The 25,383-nt window shown below is 45.9% G+C and overlaps 1 protein-coding gene and 1 pseudogene across 1 annotated transcript in view; one reads left to right on the forward strand and one right to left on the reverse strand.

The window, feature by feature from the left end:
- Positions 1-25,383, reverse strand: part of FRMD4A (FERM domain containing 4A) — a 370,337-nt gene that overhangs the window by 324,720 nt on the left and 20,234 nt on the right. The gene's annotated exons all lie outside the window — the stretch shown is intronic.
- LOC136658208 (5S ribosomal RNA) lies at positions 7,491-7,610 on the forward strand (annotated as a pseudogene).

Here is a 25,383-nt window from a genome sequence, read left to right on the forward strand (position 1 = left end):
AATCAGTTAACATGACATTGGTTGTATTTGATCTGCTAAGGCGGTAGTTCCCAAACTACTGGTGTCATAACTCCCTTCTTCCATAGCCTTCTCTTCCAGGGCACCACCATCGTGGATCACACCGGTTCTTGCACTATTGTTGTGAGATCTTGTGAGAATAGTGTGAAGTCTGACATGATCTTGGGTGCCCTTCGGGGAGAAAGGCGGATTACAAGTCCAATAAATAAATAAATAAATAACAAATGATCTTGTGTGATCTCTGTTATTTCCTGTGTCCCTTTTGTAAGAGTTTTTCTCATGCCCCATTCTGAATTCCACTCACAGAAAGGGCAAGAAAATTACATGCAGCCATGTCAACTTTTGTTTCCTCTCATGCTCCTTATTCCCACCATGGTTACCCTTTAGTGTAAGTCGAATAATGAGTGTCCCCAAAATCGGTCACTCCTCTGCTCTATTCCAGTTTGTGCTTTTTACAACATAATACTCATAATTGTAGAGGGAGAGGTGAAGAGGGATTGACTTCTGGAAGACTAACAAAGACGCTGCGGTTTCCTTTCCCCCATGGGGACGGTCCCTCTTATTTATTTTTATTGACCCAGTCTGTCTTTCCCGTTTGATTTACAGTGCCTCGATGCTGTTAACTTTATGGTTCACAGCTTACTAGTTCGCTTTTGAGACCTACTGAGCAAAGATGCCAGCTACAATCAGAGTCGCAAAACACAAGGTTCTCCATCCCTGGCTGCCAGCTCTGTTCCTCCTCCTGGTTTTCCACTTGTACCACTTACAAAACCTCTGCCAATGGCTTTGGCTGCAAGTATCTCAACTGCAGAGATGAGATCTGCAGTGGCTAGTGAGGTTGGCAAGCTCAATCAATGTTGGCAACCTTCAGTCTCGAAAGACTATGGTATCGCGCTCTGAAAGGTGGTTCTGGCACAGCATCTAGTGTGGCTGAAAAGCCCAATCCGGGAGTGACAATCCCTTCCACATTGGGAGCAAGTGCAGTCTGTCCCTGGTCTGTCTCCCTGGCTATGGGCCTTCCTTCTTTGCCTCAGACTGTTGGCCAAGTGTCTCTTCAAACTGGGAGAGGCCATGCTGCACAGCCTGCCTCCAAGCGGGCCGCTCAGAGGCCAGGGTTTCCCACATGTTGAGGTCCACTCCTAAGGCCTTCAGATCCCTCTTGCAGATGTCCTTGTATCGCAGCTGTGGTCTACCTGTAGGGCACTTTCCTTGCATGAGTTCTCCATAGAGGAGATCCTTTGGGATCTGGCCATCATCCATTCTCACAACATGACCGAGCCAACGCAGGCGTCTCTGTTTCAGCAGTGCATACATGCTGAGGATTCCAGCTCGTTCCAGGACTGTGTTGTTTGGAACTTTGTCCTGCCAGGTGATGCTGAGGATGCGTTGGAGGCAGCGCATGTGGAAAGCGTTCAGTTTCCTCTCCTGTTGTGAGCGAAGAGTCCATGACTCGCTGCAGTACTATCCCTAAGCTATCCCTATCATCTTATCCAAGCAGCATTCCTGTCTCTTTCCCACATGCAGAGTACTTCTTCCTTGGTCTAAGAACCAAGACTAGAGGCAGATAAGGGGTTTTTTTTCCTAGAAGTAACAGCTGCATGGAAGAGACATCACTGTCTGTGGGAGTGTCACTTATGTTTTCCATCTATTATCTTTGGTCAAATGGGTTTTTACAGCGCTTCAAAAAATCTGCCAAACCTGTTTGACCTAAACTCCGAGTAGGACAAAAAGAAAATGAGCATGTAGACCTGTGCTATGTCATTCGATATAGCTTCCTGACCCGCGACCCTGAGATGCCTGATGCCAACCAATCTCATTGTTCTTCCACTGCCATCAGCCCCTGGTGTGCCAAGACCTCACTTGCCACAAGGCCTTAGAAGATTCCCTTCTGGTAACCTGATAAACTATCAGTGATATTATTAGGCCCACCAGAACCTAGAACAAGACTGACGTAGAGTCAATGGAGCTCATCAAATGAAACAGTGTTAGAACAGACAAAATAAAATATTTGTTTACCCAGCATGTACTTAGTCTGTGGAACCCCTTGCCACAGAATATGGTGATGGCATCTGGCCTGGATGCCTTTAAAAAGAGGATTGGACAAATTTCTGGAAGAAAAGTCCATCACGGGTTACAAACCATGAAGGGTATGTGGAACCTTCTGGTTGTAGAAGTAGGCTTCCTCAGAATGCCAGATGCAAGGAAGTGGGAACAGAATGTAGGGATATTGCTGTCTGGTGTGCCTGAGGCATCTGGTGGGCCACTGTGAGATACAGGAAGCTGGACTAGATGGGCCTTCGGTCTGATCTGGCAGGGCTCTTCTTATGTGGCTATGTTCTTATGTTGACTGCCTGCTACTTACAGTTCCACCACCACTACTATCATTCTAGTTGGCAACCTTCAGTCTTGAAAGACTATGGTATCGCGCTCTGAAAGGTGGTTCTGGAACAGCGTCTAGTGTGGCTGAAAAGGCCAATTTGGGAGTGACAATCCCTTCCACACTGGGAGCAAGTGCAGTCTGTCCCTGGTCTGTCTCCCTGGCTATGGGCCTTCCTTCTTTGCCTCTTTGCCTCAGACTGTTGGCCAAGTGTCTCTTCAAACTGGGAAAGGCCATGCTGCACAGCCTGCCTCCAAGCGGGCCGCTCAGAGGCCAGGGTTTCCCACCTGTTGAAGTCCACTCTTAAGGCCTTCAGATCCCTCTTGCAGATGTCCTTGTATCGCAGCTGTGGTCTACCTGTAGGGCGCTTTCCTTGCACGAGTTCTGCCAAAATATTATGAGTATGATCCAGCTGAGGATAAGCACTTTTACATCCTTTTGACAGCAATGTATAGTAAGTATATGCAGTCTGAATCCAGAAGTGTAGCTGATCTATAAACCTGATTCTTCATGGGGTGGGCAACTCATAAGCACATAAGAACAGCCCCACTGGATCAGGCCATAGGCCCATCTAGTCCAGCTTCCTGTATCTCACAGCGGCCCACCAAATGCCCCAGGGAGCACACCAGACAACAGGAGACCTGCCATGGGTTACAAGCCATGATGGGTATGTGGAATTCCATCTAAAACAGTCTATACTACTATTCCCAGACCAGACAATTATGGATTTGTTAGCTGTTGAACTGTTTGGTTTTTAAAATAATCAGCCAGTTAATTAACTTTTTGAAGCTCCTGAAGGAAACCAACAAGGGTACAGTAACCTACATAATTTAAGAAGCAAAAGTATCTTCCAGTAAAGAATGCTGAAGGCTGTATTTAATGTTTTTTCTTGACAGAATTGGGAAGTGTGGGGTATTCCCCCCCGCAGAGCAGCAGAGCAAAATGGCTTGAAATACGTGTAAGATCGATTCTTATTGTAGAAGCCCCAAATTGAAAAGTGCTGTCAGTTTCAGCGCATTCTTTTTATCAGGAGAAATGCCACAGTTTGTTCATTCCAAATACAAACAGGAAGAAAATAAAACCTTAAGCTGTTTTTTTTCCATTAAATCCTGCATGGAAAAGGGAACGGTGTATAGGCGTGCCCTCTTCCCCATTCTGGAATCCTCCATGGTTAAGTGAATCCACGGATAACCGGGAACATCCCCCACCCTCCAGAGGCAAGGAGAACTGGGCTCCCCTTACCTCTGGAGGGTCTTCTGAGGCCCACAGAGGCTGCGCGTGACCACCCGCAGCTGCTGTGAACCTCAGAACGGCAGAAAATAGTGAAAAACACTAATTCCTGTTTTTGATCAAAAACCAGAAGTGGTGTTTTTAATGCCTTATAAGGGAGTGGTTCTGGAACGTTTAGCACCAGGACCCACTTTTTAGATTGAGAATCTGCCAGGAGCCACTGGAAGTGATGCCATGACCAGAAGTGACATCATCAAGCAGGAAAAATTTTAACAATCCTAGGCTGCAATCCTACCTGCGATTACCCAGGAGTCAGTCCCATTGCTATCATTGTTAAAAGCATATACATAGTAGCCTGTTCAAAGTACAGACCTGTAACATTTCCCCAAATCCAGTCACATACCATGCTGTAGCATAAAGTCTAATATATTAAAATAAAATACGGAAATGTATGGGACCCACCTGAAATTAGCTCATGATCCATCCAGTGGGTTCTGACCCACAGTTTAAGAAACAGTGTTATAAGGCATTAGGAGGCCTGGGGAATGTAACCTTCATGTTCTCTCTTACAGTAAATATTCACTATCTGCACATCGGTTCATGGAGGAAGATATACAGTGGGCTCTCCTTACCACAGGCTCAGCACCCACAGCATCCATGGATGCTGAATCTGTGGCTGGGGGCCTCAGAGGACTACCTGTACATGACCAGAAGTGGCTTCTGGTCATGTTAAGGGGGGGGCTTCTGAGGAGTCTGGAAGCAGAACATGACATCCCGAAGGCCTGCGCAGCCCACAGGTGAGTCCCTGCAATACCACAATCCTGCCCCCGTCCCCATGGATTTAATTATCTGGAGAATTTAGTAACCCCAGAGGTCCTGAAACAGATCCCCCGCAGATACCGAGGGCCCACAGTACAAAAGAGAATCAATTTGCTGAGGACGCACAATGGCACATCACTAGTCTTGCTTCTCTGCAAATCAAGAAGATGCTCTGCAGTCACCTGACATTTCTGTGCATCCGGGATCTTTATCACTGCAGCAGAATAATTATCAATAATCAGCTAAGCCTCACTTTTAAAAGATCTCATTATTTAATGTGAACACAGCTCTCCGCTTCAAAGCCAAAGCTACCCCCAGTAGACTGAGCACAGCATGTTATCAAGTGCTCACAAGCCATCGTGTGCACTAACTCCAAAGAAAAGATTGTCGTTATCTTTGGTGTTAAAAATAGGAAACTCTCTCCTTCCCTGATGCCAAAATTCTGCCTCTGTCACTTTCTATTAAGGACCAGGCACCGGAAACCTGTTGTGAGTGACCTCAACACAAACCCTGAATAAATACTGAAATTAGGTGGAATGCAAAAGAGCTGGTGATGTTGCCAGCATAAACACATGATTCTCAACCAAGAGAACTGAAACTTCTCGCCCCAGAGAAGTATTGACGCCCCAGCTGAGAAACCCTACCTCTGGCCTGTTAAGGGGGAAGGGTTGGGGGAAGGGGGAAGGCAGCAAAGCAATTCCCAGGATCACGCTGCCATGCCGCCCAATACTGGAGGGTGTTCTTTTTTACTTACCTGCAATCAGCACTGCAGTCCTGGGAAATCCAGGGGGTTCAGGGAGCCCTCCACGGGCTTCCTGAGCCTGCAAAAGTCTAAAACTAAAAAGGGAACTTCAAGTTTTTGCAACGAAACTGTGCTTTTCCCCTCTTTTTTTAGACTTTTGAAGGCATAGGACATCCTGTGGAGGGTTCCCCAGACCCCCCAGGACTGCAGCAAGTAAGTAAAAATCCCCCCTCATCCTGGGGATCAGGCTGCTGTCTTCCCCCCACCCCCACAACTTACTTTGGGTCTCAAACACCTGAGGAGTTTGAAAACCAAGAATTTAATCTATCACATTTTTATCCCACTCTTCCTCCCAGGAGCTTAGGGTGGTGTATGCCGTTCCTCCCCTCCTTTTGCTCTCAAAACAACCCTGTGAGGTAGGTGAGACTGAGAGATGGTGACTGACCCAAGGTCACCCAAGAAACTTCATGGCCGAGTGGGGATTTGAACCCTGCTGGTTAAACATGCCTCTGCCTAAATGGACATCCAGAGTCTTGCAATCCAGTAGGAGAGCAGTCCTGTGAGGCTCTTGTAGTGATGTCATCTTAAAGACTTTGTGGTGGAATATGCAACCGATAAAGAGACCCTTGACTATGAAACCTCTGCCCTAGTAAACCCATTTCTCAGGTTGTGCAGTACTCCTGCCTTTTGGCTTTCTACAAATCAGCTTTGCGGCAGAAGAAATTGCATGGCAGGCGTCCTCATGTAAGCAAGACAATGAACGAAATGAATATCATTCCCTTAACTCCAGCTTCAAGTGCTCAAAACGTAAAGACTCAATGCATTGATTTTTCCACTGCATGAAACCTTTAAGGAAAAGGCCCAGTCCTGATTGAATCAACACTTTACTTGCACATCCCATAATCTATTTCTACGTTGTGGCTGTGATGCTGATGGGGAAAAGTATTTTTACTGTTTTAACTTGCCTGCGAGACTCTTCTGGAGGAAATTAATAGAAATCTTGCACTCCAAAGCACCAGGATGCAGGAGATCAGATTCTTCCCGCCTCGGGCTGTACATGCAGGTGCCAGAACAGGCTGACCTGCTTGAATCTGCTCTGGAAATAGTTCTGCAGACCAAATTTTTTAGTCCTCTTAGGTCATCAGAGAAGGCCTTTTTACAAGTGCCACTGCCTAGGGAGGTATGTGGGGCGGCGGCAAGAAATAGGGCCTTCTCATTAGTGGCACCAACGCTATGGAGCTCCCTTCCCCTTGACTTAAGAATGGCTTCCTCTCTTGAGACCTTTCGGCGAGGCCTGGAGACCCTTCTGTTTAAACAAGCCTTCTGAGTTCTCGGCCTTTTTAACATCTTTTATATTTTTTACAGGCCTGATTCTTTTATGATTTGCTGCTGCTCTATGCTCTTTTTACCGGACTATTTTTTATCTGACTGCTGTTTTTATGATATGTGTTAATATGTTTTTATTTGTTTTAAATTATGTTTTTAATCTGTTTTAACCTGTTGCAAGCCGTCTTGAGTCCCTTCGGGGAGAAATGCGGGGTAAAAATAAAGTTATTATTAATTATTAATTATTATTCTTATTATTATTCCCATCTGCCATTCCAGCCTGCTCAGTTTCAACATTGGACATGGTGTGGGCTGTTCAGTTGCACTGCGCAAGCATGGAATAGGTTTGGGATGCCTGGAAGACTAGTAGTAAAAGTTTGTCAAAGAGGCTCTATGCATTGCTAGTTACAGTTGTCCTGTCATTATGAACATGGCCCCCTGGACTGGCTGGCCCCTGGTGCTTGGCCTGGTGCCCAAGTAGCTTTTCCCTCATTAAAAGAGAATTTCTATGATTTTGGACAACAGCTCCAAATGTGCAATGTGACACGTTTTCCTTAGAATGCAGGCCTTGGTGTAGAAGCCTCGGTGATGGTGAACCTGCCCAGAACTAAGGCAAGGTGAGGTGGTCAGATGCTGAAACAGGGAGGGAGGAAAAATCTGTCTTAAAAGGGAACATCTCCTGCTCCTAGTGGTTTCGCCAGCAGATCTGTGTTCTTTCACAGTTAATTTGCTTTCACAGTGAAACTCACCTGACCCACTTGCACGTGTTGGCAGCTCCTGGCGGCAAATTAGTCAATGGAGAAATTAAGGGAACTGCCTTTCAGTGCAACTCTGCTGTTTAATAATGAGATGGATTATGGAAAATCTTTCAGAGGTCACTTTTCTTAAAGAAAGAAAAACAGAGCTCATTTGTTGCTTCTCGTCTGCCGACGCTTCTTCACGGACATGCATGCAGGTTTAAAACAGATCAACACCAGTTTCAGCAGCAACTGTTACCCTGCACATGCCCGATCTCGTCTGATCTCGGAAGCTAAGCAGGGTCAGGCCTGGTTAGCGCTTGGATGGGAGACCGCCTGGGAATACCGGGTGCTGTAGGTTTATACCATAGTCTTTCAAGACTGAAGGTTGCCAACCAACCAACCGACGCCAGTTTCAAACTGTATTCCAGAGCCATAAAAGTCCTGCACAGGCAGAACAGTCTTCCAAGAATTAGTTATAAAAAGTAAAAAGGACCTCCATACTCAGCCCAACTCATTTCAAAACTCAGTCCTATCCGTGACACAGGCTGGCACAGCTCTGTGTACACCGGCCCAACCAAACCCCAACTGGCAGGGCCTCCAAGAGGAATTTTATAAATGTGTAAAAGTTTCTTTTGGTCCCCTTCCCAAAGGGGGAGGGGAAGGGGGCAAAACAGCAGGGGGAGGGTGAAAATGTTGATATCAAAATAAGAACACATACCACTGCTTCCTGCACCTCTCAGTTTTGTAAACAAATGAAGAAACAAAAAACCCCAAAGTCTGCAAAAAACACACACAACTGTTTTACTTTGTATTTATTCTTTAATGGGGGTGCACGGGTAATGACTGGCTGCATCTGCTGACACTATACCAGGTATATCACCTACCTAATACACTTTTAAAGTGATTATAATTTGTAATTATAATGGAAATTTTGAATAAAACATAACACCACTTTCTGCACTTCTTACTTTAGAAAACACCAAAATCCGCAAAAAGTAAAATAGTTTTCTTTCAACTCTACCGATGATAGACACATCGGACGTGACACTGATGACACAAAGACCTCACTCCCATGTTTATGCCAATGGTTTCAATTGGAGAGGAGGAGGCAAGGTGCAGAGGGCAAGAAGGGGAGAAGCAGGTCTTACCAGAGAATGAAAGGTAGTGAAGAGGCACTGAGGATGTCTAGAGATTGTGTGGATTAGGAAGGTGTAGTGGTGTGTTTTGCCCAGGAAGGTGGCAGATGAGAAAGAGGAAGGGATGAATTTATAGTGGGTGTCCAATCTCAGATTCACTCGCCTCTCCTGACACTTGAAAATGAAGAGCGACCACCTAAGAACATAAGAACAGCCCCACTGGATCAGGCCATAGGCCCATCTAGTCCAGCTTCCTGTATCTCACAGCGGCCCACCAAATGCCCCAGGGAGCACACCAGACAACAAGAGACCTGCAAAGCCTCCTGGGAATTGTAGTTAAGAACATATGAACAGCCCCACTGGATCAGGCCATAGGCCCATCTAGTCCAGCTTCCTGTATCTCACAGCGGCCCACCAAATGCCCCAGGGAGCACACCAGACAACAAGAGACCTGCAAAGCCTCCTGGGAATTGTAGTTAAGAACATATGAACAGCCCCACTGGATCAGGCCATAGGCCCATCTAGTCCAGCTTCCTGTATCTCACAGCGGCCCACCAAATGCCCCAGGGAGCACACCAGATAACAAGAGACCTGCAAGACTTCCTGGGAATTGTAGTTAAGAACATAAGAACAGCCCCACTGGATCAGGCCAAAGGCCCATCTAGTCCAGCTTCCTGGATCTCACAGCGGCCCACCAAATGCCCCAGGGAGCACAACAGATAACAAGAGACCTCATTCTAGTGCCCTCCCTTGCATCTGGCATTCTGACATAGCCCATTTCTAAAATCAGGAGGTTGCGCATACACATCATGGCTTGTACCCCGTAATGGATTTTTCCTCCAGAAACTTGTCCAATCCCCTTCTAAAGGCGTCCAGGCCAGACTCCATCACCACATCCTGTGCCAAGGAGTTCCACAGACCAACCACACACTGAGTAAAGAAATATTTTCTTTTGTCTGTTCTAACTCTCCCAACACTCAATTTTAGTGGATGTCCCCTGGTTCTGGTGCTATGTGAGAGTGTAAAGAGCTCTATGCACTTTATCCTTCCCCTGCATAATTTTGTATGTCTCAACCATGTCCCCCCTCAGGCGTCTCTTTTCTAGGCTGAAGAGTCCTTAGTAGCCTTTCCTCCTAAGGAAGGTGCCCCAGCCTCTATTGTCTCTCTCAGGCCCACCTGGCCATGCTGTCCAAGCCACGGCAGCTCCCCCGAGAAAGTCTGTACGGTCTTGTGCACAGCCACTGTGGATGCTACGGCTGGGGCCATGCTGAGGGAGGCTCAGCTGAAGCCACTGCAAATGAGGCTGCAACTTCAGTACAGCTTTTCATCTCAACAATATGCAGCAGGAATTTCCTTTCTGCCAAGTTCCTTTCTGCCATACTGTCCCCTTTAAGACAGGGGAGAAGGCAAGGAGGAGGAGGGACTGGTAGGGAGCAAGGCAGGGTGAGGCAGGGACAAGAGGAAGCAACCCAGCCTCAAAAGACCAGAGGAGCACCAATGACAAAGAGGGAGGGTGATTGACCTGAGCATTAGGCTGCTGGCAACTGCTCCAGGGCAGAGGATACCTGCAGGACCTAGGCAAGGAGTTCTGAGATGATGGAGGAGGACCGTGAGTACCGTAACTTCCTCTTCACCTCAATTTCTGAGGCTCAACTGGAGCTCTGTCTCTAGCCCCAGCAGTGTACCCAGGGGCCGTAGCGCCCCAGGCAGCAACCATGCGACATCACATGGCATCACTTCTGGGAAGCGTCAAACTCACATGCTCACAACAGCGGCTGGGGTGAAATTGCCCCAGATACTGCTGTGAGCACCCAGGTGGGCAGGCACTCCCATCCCTCCCCAACACAGGAAGTGACAGGCGCATGCTTGCCCTCACAAGGGCAGTGTAATTCTGGGCTTAATGGCACCCAGGGCTTTGCCTTGGCTTGCCACACCCATGGATACACCACTGACTAGCCCGGTGTGATAAAAGGGAGAGGAAAGTCGGGACTTTGGGCAGTGCCCCTGTGGTCTCCGGCCAGAGGTCAAGCATACGGGGGATGTAGTCAGCCAGCAATTTCATACTTCTCCAGAGAAGAATCCCAATCGTTTCTTGATTTATTCTCCAGTGCCAGGCATTAGCACTCGTGGTTGTTGGCATCCTTCAGTCTTGGAAGACTATGGTATCGCGCTCTGAATAGTGGTTCTGGAACAGGGTCCTCTCCAGTGCGCGAAGCCTGGGTAAGGTAGATATGGAGGATAGGCTGTTACCCATGCAGCAAATCCCCCCTCTCCACGTCGCTGAAATGGTCCAATGGAAAGGCAGAGGCCAATACGGTTGGTTCCAGCGGCGTCGCAGGAGTTGCCAGAACGTGACTGTGTTCAGCCATGAACTGCCTCAGGGACTCCGGCTCTGGATTTTGCCTCGAGGTTGACTCCTGAAGCCTTTCCTATAACTGGATGTAGCCACAAGGCAGTGGAGGTTTGGGATCAGAGTTTTCCTTCTCTCAGATGAGCTGCCTTCCCAGGCTAGCGAGTCCCATCTACCCGGTTATTAGCACTCAGGCTCTACTAAAACCTTAGAAAGATTGGGGCTAGTTTTCTACTCTGTTTTAAGCAACTAGCCTTCATCACTAAGCACATCCAGTCTACAAAACTTCTAAAGACTTTTATGATTTTTCTTTTACAATACTTTTTTCTTTTTTCTACAATACTTTTTCTACAATACTTACAATACTTTTACAATACTTTTCTTTTACAATACTATTTTTCTTTCACAATGACAATACTTTTATGATTTTTCTTTTTTTTAAAAAAACAAAACAAAGCAAAACACCAATCTGATGCAAAGGTCATTCATGTCTTTTCTGACCCCAAATTAACCCGCCGTCTAACACACAGTACTACCCCCAATGGGACAGCCAAGTTTCAATTGATTGGCTAAATTGAAAAGGGTAATAAAGGAGAAGGAAATTAATATTAAAGCAGTAGCTAGAGCAAAGGAAAAAAGAGGCAGAGATGCACTTTCTCTCCTGTCCTAATTATGTTTAGCTAATCCATTCAATTAAGCATTGATGAATTATATGATGAAAAGCATAATGAATCCATTAAACACAAAACAAGTATTGGCACAAACCCTCTGCACCCCAGGATGTGAATTCTATGCTAAGTAGCATGGCAATTTGTTCAAAAGATAATACTGAAAATAAGCAGCTCACTTTATGTCCAGTCAAAACTGATTGGTCCAGTAAGGGCCCAGTCCTAACCAACTGATGCAATGCAGCCCAGAGTTAAGGGAACAAATGGCCTCTGTGACTGGCCCCCCACCGTAGGATGTGGCACACACCTCCTTGGCACCACTGCATCAGTGCTAGAAAGTTGGATAGGATTGAGCCCCAAATCCATGAAGTCGGTGGACATTGTTTCAGACAGTTGTCAGTATAATTGGGATAGCAAATGCACTTCCAGAGCTCACATAACTGTATAATAGCATATCTAAATAAAGGTGAGAGCCAGACACAAGGATTGCGTGAAAGGGCAGAATCAAGAGAATCCAGAAAGATATATATGCAAATGAGAGAAGAGCGGTATGTTGGTGGGGTCTGTCTCTGTTCTTAATTTTGCTCTCTGAAATCTTTGAGGAAAACGTAAAAGGACTACAGTTTGGGACGCAATTGTGATGGGGCAAAACCTGCCCCTCACCACTGGGGCACAATGTAGGTCTGGTTCCACAACACTGATGCTGTCCAGTACAGTCCTTTTCCTTAAATAAAGAAAATGTTTCTTTAGCCAGCGTGGAATTGATCTGTGGAACTCCTAGCCACAGGATCTGGTGATGGTGTCTGGCCTAGTTGCCTTTAAAAGGGGATTGGACAGATTTCTGGGGGGGGAAGCCCATCAGAGGTTAAACAGGTCCACAGGTGACAGCAGTAAAAGAATGGCTGTCATTCATTCCCATGGGGGAAAAAAGTAATGTGCTTTATTGGAGACCAAGAATTCTTCCCAATTCTCTCTCCCCGGTATCTCTGTCAGTGGGTATTTTGCTAGTGAAGATACAACTATGTAAATTGGAGCTTCTTAGCCTGCCGTCCATGGTGGGCTCCAGGGAGTCTGTGAACCAGGTGCCAAATTGTGTGTGTGTACACTTTTTTCTGGGGAAGAAGTCCTCAGCTGTCATTAAATTCTCAAAGGATCGAAATGACCCCCAAATAGTTAAGAACCACTGGTGCAGGTGATTATTTACACTTCCTTCTCCTTCCTGCTTTTCCTTCAAAGACAGTGGTTTTCAGCCTTTTTCATCTCACAGAGCACTGACAAGGTACTAAAACTTTCAGGGCACACCATCGGTATTTTGACAACTGACAAGGCACACTGTGCTGCTGAGGGGGGGGGGGGGTGCTCACATCCCCAGTGGCCCTACTAATAAAGGACCCTGCCACAAACTCCTGTGACACACCTGTGGACCACTCTCGGTACACCAATGTGCCTCAGCACACTGGTTGAAAATTGCCATTCTAGGAATTAGTATCCATAGTAGCATATTCCTGTTCTTATAAATGCCAGTGCTAAACTATTTATAGCCCAATCCCAGGCATGTTTACTCAAAGAAGTATACCCCACTGTGTTCAAGAGGACTTACTCTGATGCAAGGTTGTAGAGTGCTTTGAACCAGTGGCGTAGTTAGAAGGGGTGCAAAGCACTAAGTTTTGCAGGGAGCCTCACCGCAGCATGCAAGTGGCCCCTACTCTTCCCCTTCAGAGCTATTCCGAAGCAAAATGGAGGCATTCACCTTTCCTCTGTGTCCTCTCTGGCATTTGCCTCCATTTTGCTCCCACTACCATAAAAACAGCCCTGCTGGATCAGGCCATAGGCCCAGCTAGCTTCCTGTATCTCACAGCAGCCCACCAAATGCCCCAGGGAGCACACCAGATAACAAGAGACCTGCATCCTGGTGCCCTCCCTTGCCTCTGGCATTCTGACATAGCCCATTTCTAAAATCAGGATGTTGCACATACACATCATGGCTTGTAACCCGTAATGGATTTTTCCTCCAGAAACTTGTCCAGTCCCCTTTTAAAGGCATCCAGGCCAGATGCCGTTGCCACATCCTGTAGCAAGGAGTTCCACAGACCGACCACACGCTGGGTAAATATTTTCTTTTGTCTGTCCTAACTGTCCCAACACTCAGTTTTACCCAGAATGGCTCCGAAGGGGAGGCAGACGGGCCGCTTGTACGCCGCGGTGAGGCTCCCTGCAAAACTTACTTCTTTGCACCCACTCTAGTTACACCACTGACTTAAACATCACTACATATTTTTTTCTTCAAAACTATTGTCTTATTCACATGCAGATTTATGCAAATCAGTGTACTAAAACTAATAGGATTCATTGACCAAGATGGGTTCAAGTGTGGGAGAGCCCTGTTAAATGTCTGCATTCTCCTGGAAGTTTTAACCAGAAACCTCAAAAGCAGTTTGTTTATTTACAAATGTAGACATCTCTCCCTGCATCTCCTTAATGCCCTCCTACTGTATGACCTCTGCTTGAAATATATGCATGTCATTTCTATTGTGTGCGCACAGTTTCAGATGTCACGCATTTCTGGAACAAGACTATTGGTTCAACTATGATGAATAGCATCATAATTCTGCAGTGGATTTGGTACCTTCTGCTTGCTAGCAAATGTTGCTTAGCAACGGTTGTTATGAGCAACACCGGCATCTTTCATCAGATTTGGTGGTAACGGTGTCTGCAGGCTACAGCAGAGGGTTACCATTTGTACCTTGGAGAATATTCGTCTCCCCCCACGTCTGCCTGCACTATACAAATAATCCCTCCCATTGTGCCATGTTCCAGACATAGAAATTATTAACAGGTAACAAATTAGAGATGTAAAAATTGGCATCCTAGGGAGGTGATGTAGGCTGTGTTTCCGATTGCAACGAAGATCCATCAGCTCATTTTTTCTGCAACAGCGCGACAGCTTGCCCTCTCGCCTGCTTAAAATTCAAGCCATCATCCTAAAAATGGGTTAGGAACTTCTGTCACATGGCATGAAGAAACCCCGCTATTAAGCTCCTGCTGAGACGACTCTGCTTAATGCACTTCCAGGCATTTAAAGCATCACATACATCAGTCTAGAAGCACTTTCCTGATACATATTTTATCTCTGGGACTTGGTCACTTTCCTAATGTGCACTACTTGCTTTTGATGGGATGGTGGAACCTTGATTTCAGAGGCAGCCATACTAATCGAATGGTTAAAAACTCCATTTCCCAGTGACATCCATTCTTTCTTTCGTACTATAAACCCAGACACTTTAGCTGCTGTGCAAAAGATCAGTTGAGTCTTGTACAATAGAACCAGGGCTTTTTTTGTAATAGAAAAGGTGCGTTCCGGCACCTATTTTTTCCCTTTCACTGAGGGAGGGATTCGAACCTCTGACCTCGTGCTTCACAGCCCAGCACTCTCTCCATTGGGCTACAGGAAAGCCTATAGTCAAAGTGCTCAGAACTAATATATAAGGTCTTGATCCCAGCTGGTGGCCATCAGCGCCTCAAGTATTAGTTCCAAACACTTTGAGTCTAAGAGTTCCTATGGCTCAATTGTTAAAGTGCTGGTCTGTGGAGGGGTTCAAATCCCTATGAGGAAGAAATTTTTTTTTTTTTTTAGGAGGGGAGGTGCTCCATGGCTGCAAAATATAAAGGTTGGTTGCCAGTTGCCAAAAGGGGGGCCAGTTGAGGCTGCAAAACTCCTCAAAGTTCAGTTTATAAATAAATAAATAAATAAATAAATAAATAAATAAATAAAAGATTAACAAGTTGTGAGTTCCTGCACCTTTTTTTTATACAAAAAAGCACTGAATAGAACACAAACAATCTTGCTTAAAACACACACACACACACACACAAACACACACACAAAGAGGTCAAGTATTAAAGCTACGTTAGCTTAAAGACACAATTCTATTGTGCAAACTATCACCAATGTGCCATAAAGCATATTGCAACAGCCCACAAGTTAGCAGTGCAGGCTAGAAGGCCTGTGCTGTCTTGCGGCGCCAGTGCAGGTCTCCCCGCACATTGGAACAGGTAAGGTCTGGGCTGAGCATTGGAAGGGTGGGGGAAGAGCAGGAGGGGGTAGGGGATGGGCAGATTGGGTTTTGGGAGGGGGGCAGCATCTGCAACACTGGTGCGCATCATATCCTCTCCTCCTTTCCGGACCAGACATGTCAGCGGATCCACTCAGCCGTGCACCAGCGATTTAGCAGGCGAAGGTCCAAGTAGAACTTTTGTCATAGCAGGGGCTTTCCCCGAGGCAAGGGGACAGTCCCCCTTTCCTTGAGGGGACCTCCAGACTTCAAAATTCCCCTGCAGGATATAGCACAAGCCGTGCTGGCCCTAATGCATCAGCAAATTTCAATAGGATTGGGATGCAATCCTTAACCCACTGCCTTTCCCACGTGGGTTAAAAAAGGCATAAGGGGGCCAGACTAAACTGAGGAGAACTGATCTATCATTAGACACAGAATAATCTTATAAAGAGGAAGTGGGGAGGTTCAATTTTTTTTTTTTTTAATGAAGGGACACGTGTGGCGAGAGTTGAATTCTCCCCCCCATGTCTCCCTCCTCCTGCACCCCTGTTCCCAAGCTCATTTGTGTCACCCAGGATGGCTTCTGGTGAGTCCCACCTTGAAGGGAGGGGAATGCATGCAGAAAGGAGTTGTGTGGAAACAAGGCAGGGAGTCCTGCAGGGAGGGAGTTCTGTAGTTCTTTACCCATACACCCCTGTTACTTTTAAAAATCAAGCCCCCACCATTAAGGAACAGGAGAAAAGCAGGATTGCTTAAGTGGTTCAGGAATTGGATTTGGACCTGCAAGAACCAGGTTCAAATTCCTGCTCAGCCATGAAGCTTCCTGGGTGACCTTGGGCCAGTCATTTTCTCTCAGCTTCACCTACCTCACAGGGTTGTTGTGAGGACAAAAGGGGGGGAAGAACCATATATACTACCCTGAGCTCCTTAGAGGAAGGGAGGTATGAAAAAATGTGAAAAACAAAACAAATACAATCTACCCGGTTCGATCCCCAGTTTTAATCAAATAAGGTTGCAATCCTATCCACACCTTCCTGGGAGTAAGCCCCATTGAACACAATGGGACTTACTTCTGAGTAGACATGTCTAGGATTGTGCTATAATTGTCCTTTGTCCTGAGTAGACATTGTCCTGAGTAGACATGTCTAGGATTGTGCTATAATTGTCCTTCTTAAAATAACAGCCGAGTGATCCAGCAGAAGTGGTAAGAGGCTGGCCCCCCACTGACCCTCCTGTAACCTGAGTGTGATTCACACACACTCAGCTCCTATGTGAGCACAAGGAATTATTCGTGTCCCAATCCATTGGCTCTTTTACTGCCAATCCAAAGCCAAGTATATCAATATTTTATTTCAAATCAATTACAGAACTGCCATTCCCATTTCTATTCTTAAGTCTGTCCCCCTTCCATTAGCAAGACCGTCACCAATGGTGTAGGGTGGAGGGAATGAGTGTGTGAGCAAGTCCGTGGCGGGACACACGCACGCAATCCTAGCCCTTAAAATGTCCCTTGAGCATGAATGTTGGCAGAATTTTTTTATTTTTTAAAGCATAAGCTTAAAATTATTTGTTAAAAAATGTTTTAGGAAATTGCATTTATTTACTAAACAGCGGGACATTTTCAGATATCGTCATATATTATTTGCATTTAAATTACCTCATTAGCCGGTATGGGCATATTAGTCAAACCCTGTTTGTCGTCTCGGAAAGGTACAATTCCGTTCAAAGCTGCCAGTTAAGTCTCAAACCCTGGGTTTGGGATATTAAGATTATTATGACCAGAGGGCTTAGAAGTTAAGGGTGACGTGCTTTGCTATAAGTGCGGCCTGATAGGCACATCAGTCCTGGATAAGAAGCATTATCTGGTTTAATTATTTGCCGTTTTCAGCTGATTTGTGGACAATTTCTCTCTGCTGATGTCAGTTCTTTCCCTCCAGCCACAACTTTCTTCCCCTTCCCTTGGCTATCTCCTCTAGCAGGAAAGACAGCACGCTCAATACATCTGGTTGTGCACCAATGCGCTGATTTCATGTGAAAAGGCATCCTATCAACATTAGGAAAGCTGACATTACAACCACCTCTTGTCTTTACGTGAGGGTTATGTTCCAATGTTAGAATGTAAGGCTAACATTGTGGATACTCAAAATTACCTTGAAATTATTCCTGACATCTAGAAAATGCAAACGGTCTCTTTAAAAGTTATGAGTGGCAGGCAGGAATTGAGGGAACAGAAGCATTTTTCCCTCATCTAGGCTCACTCCACGGCCTGTGTTTAGTAAACAGAATGGTGGACAGAATGGACTGTGCTATTTGAACCATATTAACCAGGGATTAACCAGGGATTTGAACCAGGGATTTGAACCATATTAACCAGGGATTTGAACCATATTAACCAGGGATTTTTTTTCCCCCTGACCCCATAAAGTTGAATTTGCACAAGTCAACTGCACTGCTTTTATTTATTTATTTACAATATTACAAAGTGGGTCCCTTTGACAAGGGGCAACTGTGTTGTATATCCAGTGTAAGACATTTTCCAGAGCAGCTCACAACAACAGTGTTCAACAATAATAATGAACACAAAAACAGAAAAACAACAAAAAATGAGACAACTTAAAGTAGCGATTAAAACACTTATGCTAAGGTTTCATTTTTAATTACAGTGGAGGGGGTGAATGTAAACAATTTCAGTGGATCAGTGGCTCTAAAACAGTGATATTTGCCATCATTGTGCATAAAATGGGGTAACCCTAGCAACTGGGAAAATGTACAGGGGGAAAGTTTCAGTTCTCTACTTTCCACCAAAAAAATTAAGAAAAATTGATGGGGGTATTTTTTTTTTTTTTTTTTGAGATCTTACTTCTGGTGTATTGGTGCACAAATACACTCATGGTAAAGCCCCCCCCCCATTATGTCACCTGATGTGGCCCACAACCCTGTAGTGTTGCCATTGCTGGTGTCTCAGCTCTAATTATAAAACTGGATCAAGGAGCACCACCAAGTTGCGATCCTGGTTCTTTAGGGAGAATACAGTGTAAAATAGGTGGAAATCAGCTTTCAGGAATGTGCGATGAGGAGGGGCAGAAGATTTCACTACTCAGGCAGTTCTAGTACAAAAAACAGAGGAGTAAAGTACACAAGTGTGCCCATATTTTCCTCAGTGAAATGTAGGACATTCCATAGAAACCTGGCTCCTCCTTTCACAAATCTATACAACCCCTGTATAGCTAAGTGTCCCTTGAGTTTCATCCCTAGACTTCTTTGTTCTCCTTACAGATGCTCTTCTCATACATGTGTGGACATGTATACAAATGTGTCTATTTCACCATGCTTGTATGGTTAAACCAATGATCAATGCAATGAAATTCTTCTATGAAATATTACTATAACTGATCTGAATGCCCTTGAGGAATTCACACATACACACCCTTTAAATTCTATATACTTGTATGGTTCAAAAGATCTTCTCCTGTCAGCAGCAAGTCAATGTTTGGTACTGGAGCTATCTGCATGTACCTAAGCATCTCGGTTGGGGTTCAAAAGAAGCACCATAGGCTGTGGAAGCCATGAACCTCTCAGTTCAAGCACACCATTCCCAAAGCCAGTGGCGTAGCTAGAGGGGGTGCAAAGCACTAAGGTTGCAATCCTAACCACACTTTCCTGAGAGTAAGCCTCATTAGACAAAATAGGACTTACTTCTGAGTAGACCTGGTTAGGCTTGTGCCCTAAGTTTTGCAGGGAACCTCACCACACAGTGCAAGCGGACCCTCTCCTTTGGAGCTCATCCAGGCAGGGAAGCAAAATGGAGGTGAATGCCTGGCTCTGAAGGGGAGAGGGCACTTGCACACTGCAGTGAGGTTCCCTGCAAAACTTAGTGCTTTGCACCCCCTCTAGCTATGCCACTGGCTTTGGGAATGGTGTGCTTGAACTGAGAGGTACACCCCCTCTAGCTACATCACTGCCCAAAACATAGTTTCAAGCTCTTCATGTTCCTGGGACTAGCGACACCTTGTAGCTGACTGCTCAAAACGAAAGATAAACCTCAGTGGAGTTTGTTTCATTTACAAGTGCCCTGCGAGGGTAAAACTATTCCCTGCCATCATCAGATCTTTAGCAGAGGAGTGCTTGTGATAGACTCACAGCTGTACTGGAGGGTCTTACACCTTACAAGAAAACCAGTCATCAGGAAAACGTTTGCTGTAGCTTTGCATTACTTACTGAGAAACGAGTGTCTTCGCAACTGGAACTAATGCAACCTGCAAGGAAATCAATGCCAGGCTCACAAGGGCAAAATCAGTCCTTGGGAGCACAGCGCAGCCCCGAATAGACCTGGTCAGATAACACAGAACCAAAAATGAAGTCAATTGCTTTGCTATCCCATGTTTCTACATAATTTCAACAGAATCTCTCTCTCTTTCACAAGGCACCTTTAGTGCAGAACTGCTTCTCTGCAGAAAACATTTCCTTCACTGATAATGAAAAAAACAAATTTCATGCCCAGGTAATGCAAATTCTGCACCAAAGAGAGCTGAATTTGACTGATGGTACAAATGACCCAAACTGAGAAAGTTTGTGTAATTTCAAACACAAGAAGAGCAGTGCTGAATCAGGTCAAAGGCCCACCTAGTCCAACTTCCTGCCTCTCACAGTGGCCCACCAGATGCCTCATGTTGCACACAAGGCAACAAGGTACCTAGACTCTGTTGCAACTTCCTTACACTTGGCTGTCTGCAACAACCTACTTCTAGAACTAGGAGGTTGAAAATACTCATCATGACTTGCAACCTGTGTTGGACTTTTCTTCGAGAAATCTGTCCAATCCCTTTTTAAAGGCTTCTAGGCCAGAACCAACAACACATCATGTGGCAAGGAGTTCCACAGACTACAGACTGAGTAAAGAAACATTTTCTTTCGTCTATTCTTATTTTTGACACTCAGTTTTAGTGACTGTCCCCATAATAATTTCTCTTATTACGCAAAATTTCTGGGACTTAACCATTTTCTGTAATTTTACTCTGGTACTACTAGACATGGAAAAAAGTAGATAGCTTTGCAGGGGTCTGTAAGAACAGGCATCATCAGTGACTATAAATCTTATCCAGATGCCCTTCTGGTGTCTCAGCTTTCACTAAGTATTGTTCAGACTCTTAAGCACAACTTCAAAGCCATAAGGGCCAAGAACTGAATTATGCACCCCATGGCACATTTTACGTTTTTCTGTGCATCCACAGAGTCATGGCATATACACCAGCTTTCCTAGGGCTTCAAAAATGTGTTTTTCTCTGTTGAGGAGATAAAATGATGCAGGACAATTTTGCATTTACCAGCATTTTCTTGTATGTTTGAAGTGCCTATTTCTGATAATACGGTTTTACTTGGGAGCCTGTGAAAGGACAGCAAAGGTGGAAGTAGAAGTAGTGGTTTTCAAAACTAAAAAGGGGTGCTCAGGAGAATGGCACAGAACTGCAGTTATTTCCCTGGGAACTACAACTGGCCCTCCAGAGGCTGTGTGTGGCCTCCTGGCCAGGGTGCAATGAGAAATCACCTCCATTTGTCACCAGCAACTTCCAGTAGTGTCCTCCCCACACCTTAGAACAACTCCTGGACGTGACCAAGAAGCCACTTCTGAAGCCACTTCTGGTCACATCCAGGGAGGTCCCTCTGAGGCCCTCCAACCGCAGGATTGGCATCCATGGATACTCAAATCCACAGATGCCAAGCCCTTGGATAAGGAGGGCTCATTGTATTTATTACCTTTCTGTAATATTTATGTGCACAGGTGCTGAGCTTTGAGATGTCTTGGCATATGTGGCAACAAAGCAAAGCACATTCTGCATCTGCGCAGGACTCATTCTGTGCAGCCTTGAAATATGCTGACACTCTCTTTAAGCCCAGTGCTGGGAATAACAGGATGCTGAGCGGTTATAATCTCAAGAATGTTTTGTGGTTAGTTAGAGTCAGTCAGGACCAGCTAAGAGCTGTTAGTGTAACTTGTATTGTATGACGACATGTTTAAGAATGAATAAAGCTTGCAGAGGCGGGGCAAAGAGATCTCAGATCTGCTCCAGCTTCAAGCCTCCCTGCATCAACCTTCTGTCCTGTCTGCCGGCTCTCATTCATTTGCTCTGCCACCAGCAGTTTCAGCTCCACTCTCAGAGTGCCAAACTGCAACACTTTCTATACAATTTCCTTTGATACATCACACTCTTTCAGATAAGATATTTGTTAGTTTAAACATCTTAGGGCCCAATCCTATCCAATTTCCTAGTGCTGGTGCTGCTGTGCCAATGGGGTATGCACTGCTTCCTGTGGTGGGGAGGCAATCACAGAAGCCTTCTCAAGGTTTTGGGACATTTGTTCCCTTACCTTGAGGTTGCATTGTGGCTGCACAAGTGCTGGAAAGTTGGGTAGGATTGGGCCCTCAGGCTACAATCCTATACAGTACAAATGTGCCTGAGAGTAAGCCCTATTGAACACAATGGGACTTAGTTCTGAGTAGACATGTATAGGATTGCTCTATTAAAAGCTTTTAATAAAAGATTAAGATGGCTATGATTACATAATTATGATAGAAGGAAAGTGCCACCAATAGTCACTAATTAGCTCCATACCAAAGTTAAACTTTTGGAAAATAGAAACTATCCCATGGACAAGTTCTGAATTAAGCAATTCTGCCCCATTCAATTTGTACTGATAATAATTCCTGTTGGGAATTTAACGCCACTGATTTCAGTCTGGTTTAGGTGGCGCGCATGAGCTGATCACCACACAAGGCAGGCAGCCTGAGAAATGTATGCATGCCAGTGTGGGAGTTTGTGTGGGAAGTGATCAACTTCCTCCCTGGCACCAACATTACAGCATATCTCATTATGCAGCTTCCCCCCCCCCCCATAGTAAGGCAGTTCCCAAACCAAGCAGCTAATTTTCACAGGCTGAGGGCTTTCTGCTAAAATGTAGGACTAAATTGTCAAGGGTGACATTTTCAGGCAGAGAATCCAATTTCTGGTTCCTGGAAAACATCCAGGACAGCCCTAATAAAAATGAATTAGCTCATAATGGCAACGTACAATTTTGACAGTCAACTTTTACAATTAACGCGCATAGCAGGCAAGAGGAGGTAAAAACCGCCAACACTCTTGCCTTGCATTGCTGCTATGCGCAGTTCTGTTTCAAAAACAGTCACAGGTAAACACAATATGGATATAACTTGTGGCATAGCTAGAGGGGATGCAAAGCACGACGTTTTGCAGGGAGCCTCACCACAATGTGCAAGTGGCCCCTCCCCCTCCCTTTGCAGCCCAGAATGGCCCCGAAGGGGAGGGGAATGGCTCAAAAGAGACAGCCAGGGTGGTGTAGTGGTTTGGGAGGTGGACTTAGACCTGGAAGATCCAGGTTCGAATCCCCCAGCCACAAAGCTTCCTGGGTGACCTGGGCCCAGTCACTTTCTCTCAGCCTCACCTACCTCACAGGGTTGTTGTGAGGAGAAAAGGAGAGGAGCAGCTGTGTACACCGCCCTGAGCTCTTTGGAGGAAGAGCGGGATAAAATTGTGAAAAATAAATAAATAAAAGGGGAAGGACTGCTTGCACACTGTGGTGAGGTTCCCTGCAAAACTTCTCCCTCTCTCCCTCTCTAGCTACACCACAGATTCTCAGTGATTGTGGCCACCGGATCAGCAGGGCAAGGAGCATTTGAAATTCACTCCAGTGATGCCCTCTGGTGCATCCCTTTACTTTCAGTTAAGTGAATGGCAACCAGCTGTCATCCACTCTTAAGAGCAGTGGTCCCCAAACTTACCAGGGTCATGGTGCCCGCACAGTCTCCTCTTCTTGGCTCAGATGGGTGCTGCCATCTAGGATATTGCAAGATCCAAGATGGCAGCACCCAACTCTCAGGAGATCCAAAATGAGAGCACCCAAATCTTGTGAGATTCAAGATGGCCATGCCTGGGAGAACAGGTAGGAGGAGACACCCTGGACAAACTGTGGCAACCCTGTGAGTGAGCTGTGACAACCCAAAGGCAGCGCAATTCACATTAGGAATCTCTGCTTAAGGGGGGGAGAGAAATATATGAGGAGCCACTGTTGTGTGGCAAAGGCAAAGCTTGCAACCCCCATTGATAAGGGTCCTGGGTGCGTGTGGGTTTGTGAGCAGAGCATGCTGCACCCCCAAAAAATCACTGCAAATGTACTCACATACTGAGCATGAAGGCCCCAGCCCAGCCCAGCCCAGCCACCACGTACTGTGTTAGTTATGCAAAATTAGGCATTCGGATAATTAACAAAGCCTTTTAAAATAAGCCTTGTCTCAATCAATCTAGCAGAGAGCGCCGCATCTTCATTGTAAGCCAAAAGCCCCACAAACATTCTTCCAGATAAGACACAAAACAGAAAATTAAAACATAGCAAAGGCAAACCGTGGTCCGAGCCTGGATGTCAAGAAGGAAGAGAAAAGCCTCCAGGCCCTGTCAGCAGCAGCCACGCATTTCATGCTAATTCATTTTTCAGAAAATAGAATCTCAGGCTGAAAAGGAGGCAGTGTTTCCAACACAGGGAAATGGGAATACACTTCTAAGCCTGCACCCCCATGCCAGGGGGCACTGCCTGGGCAGGCACGCAGACTGCATTCACACTATTCCACATTGCGGGAGGCATTGCCTTTGCCCCTGTGCTGTGGCGTAGCTAGAGGGGGTGCAAAACACTCTGTTTTGCAGGCACCTGAATGTGCTGCACAAGCAGCCCCTTCCCTTTGGAGCCATTCCAGGCAATGGGAACAAAATGGAGGCAAATGCACCATTGGGAGAAGGCACAAACACCACCAGAAAAAAAATACCTTCTGGGATCCCAGCAAGAAATAATTAACGGTATGGTAGAAAAATTAGTAAGTACTTCCCAATTTAACATACAATAAGGGCCCTCCTTATTTGCACGCTAAGCAGCCACAGACTTGAGTGCAACAAATGCTGAGCCTGCAGCTGAAAGGCCTGAAAGCCTCCTGAAGACAATTCCAGTTTGCGCTGGTGATTTCTAGCTGTATCCAGGAGGAGGAGGATACAGCTTCTGAGGAGGCTGGGAGGTGGCATGGGAAGACCACCTGGCGTTTGGGCCTCTTCAGCCTAGAAAAGAGGCGCCTGAGGGGGAACATGATTGAGACATACAAAATTATGCAGGGGATGGACAGAGTGGATAGGGAGACGCTCTTTACACCCTCACATAACACCAGAACTAGCGGACATCCACTAAAATTGAGAGTTAGAATATTTCATTACTCAGAGTGTGGTTGGTCTGTGGAACTCCTTGCCACAGGATGTGGTGACAGCATCTGGCCTGGATGCCTTTAAAAGGGGATTGGACAAGTCTCTGGAGGAAAAATCCATTAAGGGTTACAAGCCATGATGTGTATGTGCAACCTCCTGATTTTAGAAATGGGCTATGTCAGAATGCCAATGCAAGGGAGGGCACCAGGATGAGGTCTCTTGTTATCTGGTGTGCTCCCTGGGGCATTTGGTGGGCCGCTGTGAGATACAGGAAGCTGGACTAGATGGGCCTATGGCCTGATCCAGTGGGGCTGTTCTTATGTTCTTAACTACAATTCCCAGGAGGCCTTGCAGGTCTCTTGTTCTCTGGTGTGCTCCCTGGGGCATTTGGTGGGCCGCTGTGAGATACAGGAAGCTGGACTAGATGGGCCTATGGCCTGATCCAGTGGGGCTGTTCTTATGTTCTTATAGCATGCAACCTCTGGAGAGCCCAGCACAGCCTCAGGTAAGTGGGAAAAAGATACCACTGGGGATATCCTGTGGCCCCCTGTGAGTTCATGCAATGCAAGATGGTAGCACCTAGAAGAGCTGGGAGGGTGGGCGCCACTGCAAAAGAAGGGCACTGTGACCACTGTATGTTTTGGAACCGCTGCTATTTGCATAAAACC

Source organism: Tiliqua scincoides, chromosome 7 (assembly GCF_035046505.1).
Source record: "Tiliqua scincoides isolate rTilSci1 chromosome 7, rTilSci1.hap2, whole genome shotgun sequence".
In the NCBI taxonomy this organism is placed as follows: Eukaryota; Metazoa; Chordata; class Lepidosauria; order Squamata; family Scincidae; genus Tiliqua; species Tiliqua scincoides.